A 13,870-nucleotide genomic window follows, 5' to 3' on the forward strand; every position below is an offset into this window, starting at 1 on the left:
TTAATATACTGTTACTAGTCGTTTCCGTCTAACCTACAATTTGTCTTTATGCTAACTTAAATCTAGGTATATAACTAGGAGGACCCAGTCCTAGTCCTAGGACTAACTCAGTCCATGGTGAAATAATGTTTATACATGTCACTGCTGAATTTTTTAATATATGCACCTCACTACACAACACTACACAAGATCAGATGGTTTGATTCTTTTTAGTCTGTGTCCTGTTCTGGTGGTATCCAAAAGTTGCAATATTTCAATATTAGTATGAGACTAATACTGAACTGACTGTGGGTATCTGAAGGTCTGGATATAGGTAATCAGTCCTATAGTATTTGGGTACACCCACAATACCTCTCAGGACTTTGTTCTGAAAAATTTGTATTTTATTAATGTTACTCTTTGCAGAACATCCCCATAATTGAACTCCGTATGTCCATATAGGTTTCAATATTTGCATATATAATAGCAATTTATTATGTACTGATAATTGTGATTTTTTTCCAATTAGCCAGTACATTTTCCTATATTTCAATTCCAGTTCTTTTCTTTTCTTCTTTATATGTTCCTTCCAGCGAAGTTTTGTTCAGGTATCTGAAGGTCTCGATATAGGTAATCAGTCCTATAGTATTTGGGTGCACCCACAATACCTCTCAGGACTTTGTTCTGAAAAATTTGTATTTTATTAATGTTACTCTTTCCAGAACATCCCCATAATTGAACTCCGTATGTCCATATAAGTTTCAATATTTGCGTATATAATAGCAATTTATTATGTACTGATAATTGTGATTTTCTTCCAATTAGCCAGTACATTTTCCTATATTTCAATTCCAGTTCTTTTCTTTTCTTCTTTATATATTCCTTCCAGCGAAGTTTTGCATCGAGATTCATCCCGAGATATTTGGCGTTGTTGCTATATGGAATGATAGTGTTATTTAATGTTATTGGTGCTTGTACGGTCTGTTTATAGGTGAACTGCACATGTACAGATTTACTTTCATTAATTCTTATTTTCCAAGCTTGTGTCCAATTATTTATATTGTCACTTGCCTGTTGTAATTTTCGTGAGGCTTTTTCACTATTGTCTCCGACAGCTATAATCGCAGTATGATCAGCAAATGTAGCCATCGTAATATTTTCCATTTGTGGTATATCACAAGTGTAGAGTAGATAAAGGATTGGTCCCAGTACACTTCCTTGTGGTACATCTGCTTTAGCTTCTTTTATTGTAGAGTAAGCTTCTTCTTGCTTGACTCTAAACATTCTGGTTGTAATGTATGATTTTAATAGTTCGGTGTGTTGTTTTGCTAGCATTTTCTGTAGTTTGAACAAGGCCTTCATGCCAAACCTCATCGAAGGCTTGTGCTACATCTAAGAATATAGCTCGAATAAGTTCGTTGGGACCCCTTGATGTCTTGAAAATAGCAACGTTACAAAATCGCGCGGAAACTACCGAAGTTTATCGAATATCTATTTTCGAAGGCTTGTGCTACATCTAAGAATATAGCTGAGCATACTATTTTACTTTCGTAGGCTTTTTCAATATAACATCTGTTATGGTGTGTTGGTATTAGGTTTTTTCTCTCTATGATCGATAGTATGTAATATGTAATACATATAATTTTATGACTTTTATATATATATATATATATATATATATATATATATATATATATATATTAACGATACCGATAATATTCTCCATAAATAGCCACTGCTGAAGTATCTTTGAACTAACCAGTACATTTCTTTAACTTTGGGTCAGTTTCTATATAGTAACACAGTTTTATTTCATTCTATAAAATTTACTGTAAAGTTATTTAAAGTTTGATGTAGCAATTAATATCGATGGCTGAAAGAATCGTTTGAAATCGAATAGATGGGATATAGCTTTCGATAAAACATCTTTCGCAACTGGCAGGAAAGCAATCCGATATATGCGTAAACAACATTTCGAAAAATGATTCGGCAATCGTTGAATAGACGAGGCCCAAGACAAAACGGAATGTAGGATGAATGCTTCGGATTCTCTCGACATACCATCGGATTGGATTGATGCCAATGAACAGGCGAAAACAGAGGAAACGCTTTATATTTAACTGTATGTCTTAAAACTTCCCGGCCAATTTCCTAATATCTTAGTCACCGATATATATTTGGTTTATTCCGTTTTTCATGTATATTATTACCAATTTTATTCTCTTTTTATCTTTGTCATTAGTAGTGAATATTTTTAAAACTATTTCGACTAGCAAAAAACAAGTAATTAACTTTAATTAACAATATTTTGCTAAAGAAATCGAAAATATCAACATATTTTTGTTAAAATTTTGGCGAAAAATTGAGCTTATACAAATTTCAGCTGATAAATATCACTACCATAGCTCTAAAACTATTTTAATTAAAAAAAAACGCATAAAATTTTATAAATATAGTGATAGATTCGTGAATGTATCTTTGTTTAAACCAGAGTTATGGGGATAATGACAAAACTGACCAAAAATCTCAATTTTACAATCCCGAGTATGTATAGGAAAACCTATGAAAAACTTTGAGTCCAAACGAAATTTACATATTCCATCAACATTGTGACGAGAAAAATGAAAATGGCATCTATTTTTATTTTAAAACAAAATTTTTGAGTTTTAGACGAAAAACGAGTGTATAATTTTCAACTAAAAAGTTATAGGAGCTATATCTTCCAAACTATTCTCATTCATAACAATATTACTATATAAAAAAACATACAATTTTACACGTACTGCGTTATTTTCATGAATGTATCTTTGTTTAAACCAGAGTTAGAAGAAAAAGTATGAAAATGACCATCAATCTAGAATTTTCTTTATATATATGGAAATTCTGTCAAAAAGTTTATAGCATAGACTGATCCAAAACTTCCATATTCTATCAATATTCTAGCAAGAAAAATGAAAATGGCATCTACTTTATCTTAAAATCAAATGATTCTGAGTTATAGACAAAAATCGAGTTTATATAACTTTCAACTAAAAAGTCATAGGAGCTATATCTTCCAAACTATTCTCATTCATAACAATATTACTATATAAAAAAGCATACAATTTTACACGTACTGCGTTATTTTCATGAATGTATCTTTGTTTAAACCAGAGTTAGAAGAAAAAGTACGAAAATGACCATCAATCTAGAATTTTCTTTATATATATGGAAATTCTGTCAAAAAGTTTATAGCATAGACTGATCCAAAACTTCCATATTCTATCAATATTCTAGCGAGAAAAATGAAAATGGCATCTACTCTATCTTAAAATCAAATGATTCTGAGTTATAGACAAAAATCGAGTTTATATAACTTTCAACTAAAAAGTCATAGGAGCTATATCTTCCAAACTATTCTCATTCATGAGAAAACAACATCACCACGAAGAAAAGAATATAATTTTACACGTACAGTGATATTTTCATGAATGTATATCTGTTAAAACCAGAGTTATAAGGAAAAGTACGAAAATCATAAAAAATCTCAATTTTTCCTGAGTGTATATTTGGAAAATCTATCAAAAATCATTCAATATTAAATAATAATATAAATTATATTAATAATCAATCAAATCAATGTTAAAAAGCATTAAATTTTGTACATGTAAAAAGGCGATTATGTTTTAATAAAATGTTATACTACTAGAGAAGTTGATAGTTTTTCATTATACCAAACTGATTATACCTTGGTTTGATTATAACTTTTCAGATATTAGAAAAAACGTCGTCCGAACTATAACAACTAATAGAAAATGGTTTTACCACGTAATTAACTATCTAGTTTTGAATTTACTATATTTTTCAGATATAGAACTATATTTATAGCGTAAAACATTAAATAAACCCAATGACATTTATATTATATTATATATAACATAAATGTGAATATCCTCTCCAACTAGAGAGAAAATAATTTTTGATAATATATATTTACTTTTACCTGAGATATTTTAAAAAAACTCGAAACATCTTGGTTAAATTTGTCTTTACCCATATTTCTAAAACCCCACCAACCAAAATATTACAACGTAATTTAGAATTAACATTAACACGTGTTATTAGATGTACTGTAATATAATTTCATTATAACAGAATTATAAAAAAATAACTAAAATTAAAATCATAAAATGTCTACACGCGCATCCGCAACAAACAAATTTTATAATATAAACAGAATTAATGTTTATAATCCATGAAGCCATTCATTGGTTAATTTATTAAATTGCTATAATTTATTATAACGAAAAATAACAATAAATACCCGATAATTATATCGGTAAAAATGTTACGAGGTTTCATGAAAACGTTTTTCAAAAAACAACGAATTAACGTTTAATTATTTATGTTAGGTCAGAAAGCTAATGAATATGACTAAAATTCTGTGTTTTGTGGGAACTGAAAGTACCTCTTCATAGTTTTCTCCAAATGATTCCCTTTTAAAATAAAAAAAGCAAGTTTTAAGTATATTTACTCGTAAAACCTGGTAAAATCTATATTTTATATTATTTTATATCATTTATGTAACAAGAATTGACAATAAAAACTGACTGTTACTTCCGGAAAGCTGATTTACTCGTCGTTTCCTCTTTGTGAATGATGATGGATATAAAAGGGGAAAACTGAAACATCGAGCTCATATCGACTAGTGATCAGGTAACAACAGAGTCCCAAAAAATGAATCGTTGTATTTTGTTTGGATTAGTTTTTTGTATTGTAGCCGTGGTGAGTTAATTTTAAAGCTTTGTGATTGAAATATGGTTTTTAACAATGTCTGAACCAATTTAGGTTTTGTCGAGCGCTGCTCCCAATCCTTTCCAACTATTTGGTAATGGAAGTGGGCACGCTGAAGGCGAGGGCTCGTTCCATCTGAATTTTAGTGGCTTAGGAGGTGGCAGTGGAGGTTAGTAGTAATATAATATCTTCATATAATGTTTACAGTATCATATAATCATATTTAATACATTGGTTGTTGAGTTTTTACTGCTATTGTTGCATTATCAGCATTATTAAACCGTTTTAATATGAAGTATGATGAATTTTTCAGGAAGCACTGGCTCAGGATTGGTTAAAAGAGATCTGACTAATCACGAATCGATACCTCATCATGCCCATACTGCCGCATGCGCTGGAGGGCGCGCACCACCGCGTAAGTTTCACTAAATTTAAAATAACGAACTGAAAATCAACTGTGAATTAGTTTTAACGGATTTTTTTTGGTAAAATGAAGACTTTTCTAATTTTTTGTAACTTTTCAAACTTTGTCAATTACCCCAGGGCGGTTTATTGTCATCTGTATGTTAGTTCTAAAGCATTAAAATCTATATACAAGTTGTACCGGAAAGATGCGTGTATAAATCTGACAGCTGTCGAATCATTAGTTTGTGAATTATAGCATTTTGAGTAAAGCAACTTTTGTTATTGTGAAAAAGGAATTTCGCGTGTTGATAAAATATTGCTTTTGAAGGGAAAAAATACAGTTGAAGAAAAAACTTGGCTTGATGCCGAGTTTCCGGATGCTGCTCCAGGAAAATCAACCATCAAGGATAGATATGTTAAGTTTAGACGTGGTGAAATGAGCACCGAAGACGGTAACATTTAAAAAATCCACAAAATGATTTTGAATGACCGTAAATTGAAATTGAATGAAATAGCAGACACTCTAAAGATATCAAATGAATGTGTACATTATATCATTCACGAATATTTGGGTACGAGAAAGCTCTGTGCAAAGTGGCTGCCGCGCGAGCTCACTTTTGACCAAAAACAATGACGAGTTGATGATTCAGAGCAGTGTTTGAAGATGATCAAACATAATAAACCCGAGTTTTTGCGTCGATATGTGACAATGGATGAGACATGGTCCTATCATTTCACTCCGAAGTCCAATCGACAGTTATCCGAGTGGACTGCACACGATGAACCCGCTCCAAAGCGTGGGAAAACGCAACAATCGGCCGGCAAGGTTATGGCGTCTGTATTTTGGGATGCGTATGGAATAATTTTAATTGACTACCTTGAAAAAGGAAGGACCATCAACAGTGATTATTACATAGCGTTATTGGACCGTTTGAAGGACGAAATCGCCGAAAAATGCCCGCATTTGAAGAAAAAGAAAGTGCTGCTTCACCAAGACAATGCACCGTGTCACAAAATTCAATGGAAACGTGGCAAAAGAAAACGCAAGACAATGCTCTGTGTTTGGTGGGACCAGAGTGGCGTGGTGTATTAAGGACTGTTGAAACCTGGTGAAACAGTTAATAGCAATCGCTCCCGATGACAAATGATCACTTTGAACCATGCATTGATCGAAAGACGTCGAGAATGGGCCCGAAGACACGTTAACGTGATTTTACAGCACGATAACGCACCATCTTATAAAACAAAACCGGTCAAGGAAGCGTTGAAAGCACTTGCATGGGACATAGTATTCCATCCGTCATACTCTCCAGACTTTGTGCCGTTCGATTATTAACTTTATAAATATTGCAATGAGGCTCACATAAAGTTCGAAGAAGTTAGAAGATGACTTAATAAATGATTTTGCTCAACAAAACAGTGTTGTACAAACAGTTTTTTTGGGATGACGTCCATAAATTGCTCGAAATATTTGCAAGATATATACAATCAAATGACCAATACTTTAATTCATGAAACACGTTTAAGCAAAAGTTTCAAACAAGACCCGATTAACTTCAGCAGCCAAAATATACTTCGTAACGAAATATCCGCTATTTTTTATCGTACACATCAACTATATCAAAAGCAGAGGATGATAAGAGGGCTGGAGAGCATACATTAAATGAAGCGGCTGAGACTATAACGCGATTTATGAATGGGGGGAGGGCGGGTAGGAGTTGTCAGGAAGCCGCCATGCCTCATCGTTATTTATTATCCCACTCCTTTCACTTAGACTTCTTATATTTTGTTCCAGCTCCATCCAACACCACCTCCGGATAGATAAACCCCGCACTATCTTTGGCTCTATATAGATTTGTTGTAGTTTAGAAAATAAACGATTAAAGAAAATCAGTTTTTATATATTTATCTGACCACCATCGTGCAAATATTATTAGCTCACTCTAGCAAGATTTTGATATTTTGGTTCTCAAAAAGATACATGTAACATTTTCGATTGATGAACTTTGATATATGAGACAAAAACGAAATTTACATGTTTTCAAAATCTGTTGTTTCATCGTATACTAAAAACGAGATTTGTATCAAAACAAAAGACTAATAAATAGTGTATTTAGGAAAGAAACAACTAGTGAAAGAAATATATATTCTCTTGTAGCTACCTCGATTTTTACATCGTGGAATAACTGTCTACAAAATGAAATATAATCCTAGATGTTGAACACGGGCGGGGTGCTAGCAGCACCAAAATGATAACGATTATCTGGCAACCCCGAAACGTTTATCTGGGATGTTATTGAAGGGTACTTTCGATAATTCAGTATCTGACCAACGCTCAATTCAATTCAGACGTCATCGCCTGCCCAAGCCTGGCACACAGGTAAATCCAATCCCTTTTATCTGTTTGTAATTCACCTTTCATTTTATACTTCAATAAATAACGGTCACATAATGTAAACACCACTGTATCATTTCGTTTTACCTCCATTCACTGAGCCATATCATTTACCCCAAACTCTTTGTGGATTATCTCCAAATAGCTCTAACTACAATGACAGCAAAAAGTGTGAAAATGGTAAAAAATCGCAAATTTTTATGACTGCAATTTGGAAAAATTGTCAATATTCATTACTTCTCGAAAAAAGATAAAACTCTCAAAATATAGTTATTTTAAGGTGAAATAAACGAAAATCCATGTTAAATTGCTGTAGAATATATACTCTTTGATATATGAGACATATTTAGAAATTAATACATGTTCTTCATAATACACTTTTCATTGTATATCTCAGAAACTAAAAGTTGTATAAAAACAAATGTAATACCATTCGATTCAGCATAAAATTATTTATAATTCCTGTAATTTTCATTACTCTGAAATTATTTGAACTGAGGCAGCAAAAAATTTCAAAATGACATAAAATCGCAAATTTTCACGACTATATATATGGAAAAAGTGCCAAAATTTTTCATCTCTCCGATAAAGCTAAAACGCTCAAAATATAGTTATTTTAGGGTGAAATAAACGAAAATCCATGTTAAATTGCTGTAGAATGTATACTCTTTGATATACGAGACATATATAGAAATTAATACATTTTCTTCATAATACACTTTTCATTGTATATCTCAGAAACTAAAATTTGTATAAAAACAAATGTAATACCATTCGATTCAGCATAAAATTCTTTATAATTCCTGTAATTTTCATTACTCTGAAATTATTTGAACTGAAATGACAGCAAAAAACTTAAAAATGACATAAAATCGCAAATTTTCACGACTATATGTATGGAAAAAGTGCCAAAATTTTTCATCTCTCCGATAAAGCTAAAACTCTCAAAATATAGTTATTTTAGGGTGAAATAAACGAAAATCCATGTTAAATTGCTGTAGAATGTATACTCTTTGATATACGAGACATATATAGAAATTAATACATGTTCTTCATAATACACTTCTCATTGTATATCTCAGAAACTAAGAGTTGTATAAAAACAAATGTAATCCCAATCGATTCAGCATAAAATTATTTATAATTCCTGTAATTTTCAATACCCTGAAGTTATTTGAACTGAAATGACAGCAAAAAACTTTAAAATGACATAAAATCGCAAATTTTCACGATTATATGTATGGAAAAAGTGCCAATATTCTTAATATCTCGAAAAAAGATAGAACTCCCAAAATATAGTTATTTTAGGGTGAAATAAACGAAAATCCATGTTAAATTGCTGTAGAATGTATACTTTTTGATATATGAGACATATATAGAAATTAACACATTTTCTTCATAATACACTTTTCATTGTATATCTCAGAAACAGTTGTATAAAAACAAATGTAATCCCAATCGATTCAGCATAAAATTATTTATAATTCCTGTAATTTTCAATACCCTGAAGTTATTTGAACTGAAATGACAGCAAAAAACTTAAAAATGACATAAAATCGCAAATTTTCACGACTATATGTATGGAAAAAGTGCCAATATTCTTAATATCTCGAAAAAAGATAGAACTCCCAAAATATAGTTATTTTAGGGTGAAATAAACGAAAATCCATGTTAAATTGCTGTAGAATGTATACTTTTTGATATATGAGACATATATAGAAATTAACACATTTTCTTCATAATACACTTTTCATTGTATATCTCAGAAACAGTTGTATAAAAACAAATGTAATCCCAATCGATTCAGCATAAAATTATTTATAATTCCTGTAATTTTCAATACCCTGAAGTTATTTGAACTGAAATGACAGCAAAAAACTTAAAAATGACATAAAATCGCAAATTTTCACGACTATATGTATGGAAAAAGTGCCAATATTCTTAATATCTCGAAAAAAGATAGAACTCCCAAAATATATGTATTCTGGGGTGAAATAAACCATGTTAAATTGCTGTAGAATGTATAGTTTCTAAAATATGAAATATAAACTGAAATCAACTCAATTTTTGAAGAAATACTTTTTACTGTATATCTTAAAAACCAAAATTTGTATAATAATAAATGTACCATTATTCGATTCAGCATAAAATTCTTTAAAATAACTGTAATTTTCATTAATTTGACACTATTTGAACATAAGTTTATAAACAACCGATTAAATCTCAATCCAAATTAACATTAATTATTCCTTTTCCCACCGTAATTTTCGAATAACAAGACCCTTATTATTTACGACTTACTTCATTTCCCGACTATAAACCCTTCGGAGAATTGTCCAGACGAAAAAGACCTCTAAAATATTCAAGATTAGACCTGGATCCGATTTTTAACCGAGCTCCTATGGATTTTCTTTGGACGTGAGCCATTCAAGTCCTCGCTACCTGACGGGTGGGTCCCCGTCCGGGCAAAGCTCTTCGGCTCGAAGAGGGGCCCCGGCCGGTTCGTGAATATTTAACCGAACTTAGTTCGGACAGCGTTTTATCGAAGTTTAGTTGAATTTTTTATGTCATCCTTTCGTGAGGGTCTCATTTTATTTTCGTCCCTTTATGGTTTAGTTGGCGTAAATTACAAGGAGGGTGTACATTCGACTATTTGTCCATTATATTATATGGTATATGTGTTATAGTGTGATTTTTTTATGTAAAAAGCAAGTGACAAACATATTACAACAAATAAATTTTCCTTAGTCCTTAGAAGATTTCAGTGTTGCCAACTTGTGGTGATTTCCCTAACATGTGGGGAATTTCATGTTGATTTTATATCCGCTGTCAATCCACGAGAAGCTCAACAGCTACAAATATCTGTGACAGCGCGAAAAATCGATGGTGACTAGCGAGCTTATGCTAGGTTTGATTTTGATCAATATGAGCTTCAATTGCATGAAGATAACACTGATGGTTAATGCTACTGGGGTAAAGTAAAATGTTTAGGAGAAATATATGGAAAAAACTGTAAAGTTATAATTCATAGCATTATACTTTGTGCCATGTTATGAAAATACAAAAAAAAACATATTTAAATAGCTGACACTTGTTTTATCTCTCAAAATAATTCTGAGCGGAATTTTTGGGGAACTTTTTGTGACAAATTTTTCTCCCCGACTTGATTTGCATTATCGGGGAATTCGATGAATCGGTATTGGCAAACTTGGTTGATACCCTCAGGTCTTTTCGAATGTCTTCATTTCTAATATACCGCTAGACATTAACTATGCTGTATTATTAATAACTCTGTTTTGGTGAGTTTGGATCATATCTATATTAGATTTCTTTCAAATGAACACAAGAATAACTTAATTAATAAAATAATTTAGTGGCACATCTACATCCAAATCATATTTCATTTGATACCCCAAAAACAATAACAAAAAATAGATCTGAAGAAGTGCGTTTATTCCTGCCTTACTATATATTTATCATAATTGATAATAAGGAGTTCAAAAAATAAATAAGGAACTCCCTAAAAAGTAAAAATTAATCAAACTTATCTATTTACAATATTATTTTAACTACTACCAACTAATCAGTTAGGAGTCGGTGTCGAGCAACAAATTTGATTTGTTTTCATAATTTAATTTCGTGTATATGTCACAAAATTATATTATTACTTTTTGGAGATCATTAATTATTCTTATGAGACCAAGAAAAGTTCTAATACTGTTAGGACTGTCATAATGTTGGTGACTAAGCATATTTTCAAGTCACAGTTTCTACTTATATACAAATTAATAGCTATAAATCAACTGTAGCCAAATATGGTGGATACAATGCATATTACAGTCAGTTAGTTGAAACATTAAAATCATCTCTCATCAAAAAAAAGAATGATATTTTATGTGTACTTGAATATACCAGAAAACCCCAAAAAATTAGTTCACAACCCTACAAATTTTGTTCGTCGCTGTTTGAGATTTGTGCGAGTTTAGAACTATTTAAAATGTCAGGACCGCAACCCTTTCAAATCTCCTAAAAGGGTGTAGAAGGCACGGGGAGTTATATTACATCACGAGCTAGATAATTAGTGAGTCTCCCGACTTCAGGAAGGGAGATATCATTAACTAACTTCAAACAGGACACCCAAACTGCAATGGAGAACTGCGAAGGCTATATAATACGACTCTAACCCATTAAAATTGGGTAGAATAATTACTAATAAGAACTAAACACTTTCATGCGATATGAATTAATTTCAACACGTGTTATATTATGTTTATCTCGATCTGTATTCAGCACGGACAGGCTTACTTTCCTTTTTTCTATTCGGAACAGGCATGTTAACATGCTGAAAAGGGGTGGAAGGGCTTGTTTTTTTTTCGAAAGGGGAAATTTAAAATTAAAATCCGACATGAATTATTGAATGAATGCAATATTCTCTTTTCGAGGGAATCTTGGCTGAAGATGTTTTCGAATATTCTGAAAAAGCTTTTAGTCCAAATGGGTTTAGTTATTTATTTTATAGTTTTGGTTTTTAATTATGATGGAGATGTTTTTATATCAATAACATTTTTTAATGAAATGGCATCGTTTCAATTAGGTTTGTAGATAAATATAGCTGGACTATTTATGAATTTGATTTGACCAACAACCATTCCAGGTACTGAAGTTGAACAGGCATGATCACATCAAATCACATGAAAATACCGTGAATCACCAACGTTATGACAGTCCTAACAGGATTTGATCTTTTCTAGGTATCATAAGAATAATTAATGATGTCCAAAAATTAATCCATAATAATCTTTTTCAACCTTCGAAAAGTTGTTCCTTTTAAGTAAGTTGGTTAACTTGAACCTTCAGTTCTGACTAGCATGACAAAATGACTTCTTGTTCATTCTATCTCTATTTATCGACCAATTGAAACGATTTTGTACCAAAAAAAAGCAAACACAATTTAGTTGTTTCCTTGCTAACTGGAGAAGTATTTGTATCAATCATGTTAAATATATAGTAACATGCTTCTTCAGATCTCTTTTTAACCGACTTCAAAGGAGGAGGTTCTATGTTCGCTGATATCTTCGTCAATTATGGACGGATCTACACAATTCTTTTTTTATTCGAAAGAGTCTACTTCCGAGGTATCTTCGTCAATTATGGACGGATCTACACAATTCTTTTTTTATTCGAAAGAGTCTACTTCCGAGGGGGGGGGGGGGGGATGTGGGAAATCCGCGGAAAACCTCAAATTTCAGAAGCACGTACAAAATTTTCACATATTAAACATTTTTACATCTAAAATAATCAGATGTTTGTGTATAATGTTATTCCTGAACTGATGTGACGGAAGATTGGAAGTCGTTCAATGCAAAAGCCTTTGCTTTCGTTAAACACTAACCATATCACATGAGAAGCCGTGGAAATATTGCGGGCAATTGCTTCTACGGTGTAGTGGTTCAGATCACAGGCGGAGGTCGCGGGTTCGATTACCAGCGGGGGCAACGACTTTTCGTCTAGTTTGGTTAGAACATTTGTCAAACCACCTAGGTAGCGGACCCGTGGCTTGAAGGGTTCCTTATTTTCAATCATTATTTTTTATTCCTATTTTTCCTCATACGGGCTGCACCTTTACTTGGCCTACCCATTGTAGTACTAAATAAAATAACAGCGTAATGTATTGAGCAAATATCTAACACTAAAAAGAGAAAAATAAAATATTTTTAACGAAAAAAGTGAACCGACATCAAACTGATCAGTTGGTAGTAGTTAAAGTAACATTGTAAATAGATAAATAGGTTTAGGTAGGTATTAAGCTAAATTGTATGTATATAGTAGAATATAAAAATACGTGTAGTAGATAGATTAAATAAGGTTTTTGTGTATTTTATTACTACAACGATTATTACGTACATATTTTACTTTAAAACGTTTTTTTTTGTGTTACAAGTCCAAGTTTGATAAATTCATTTTTAATTTTTAGTGAGTTCCTTATTTATTTTTTGTCAAGTCGGTTCATTTTTTTTGTTAAAAATATTCTATTGGTCTCATAGTACTACTAATTTGATTTGTGTTAGTTTCGAAAGTGTTAAGAGTGTGTCTAATTTATTCCTAACCATTATCTTTATATATTCTTGATAGAAATAATCTGGACAAGTTGACAAGGCCATTTGTTGAAAATAATCTTGTTACCAAGTTCTTATTTCAATGAATCTATTGATTCAGATAATCTATTATCAGCATCTATTAATCTTGTAGTATATAGTTGCAAATTGTATGCAAATGTAAGATAAAATTGATCATGAATCTGTAATTATCATCGTTAAC

The 13,870-nt window shown here is 31.5% G+C and overlaps 1 protein-coding gene and 1 long non-coding RNA gene across 8 annotated transcripts in view; one reads left to right on the forward strand and one right to left on the reverse strand.

The window, feature by feature from the left end:
- Positions 1 to 13,870, reverse strand: part of spri (Src homology 2 domain-containing protein sprint) — a 239,813-nt gene that overhangs the window by 17,491 nt on the left and 208,452 nt on the right. The window lies entirely within an intron of this gene.
- LOC143205040 (uncharacterized) lies at positions 4,583 to 7,047 on the forward strand. Its single transcript, XR_013007720.1, has 4 exons — positions 4,583 to 4,743; positions 4,807 to 4,921; positions 5,066 to 5,167; positions 6,953 to 7,047. It is a non-coding gene; the product is annotated as an uncharacterized LOC143205040 (long non-coding RNA).

Source organism: Rhynchophorus ferrugineus, unplaced genomic scaffold, assembly GCF_030347505.1.
Source record: "Rhynchophorus ferrugineus isolate W39M unplaced genomic scaffold, kcgeb_rfMv2 rfM11, whole genome shotgun sequence".
In the NCBI taxonomy this organism is placed as follows: domain Eukaryota; kingdom Metazoa; phylum Arthropoda; class Insecta; order Coleoptera; family Curculionidae; genus Rhynchophorus; species Rhynchophorus ferrugineus.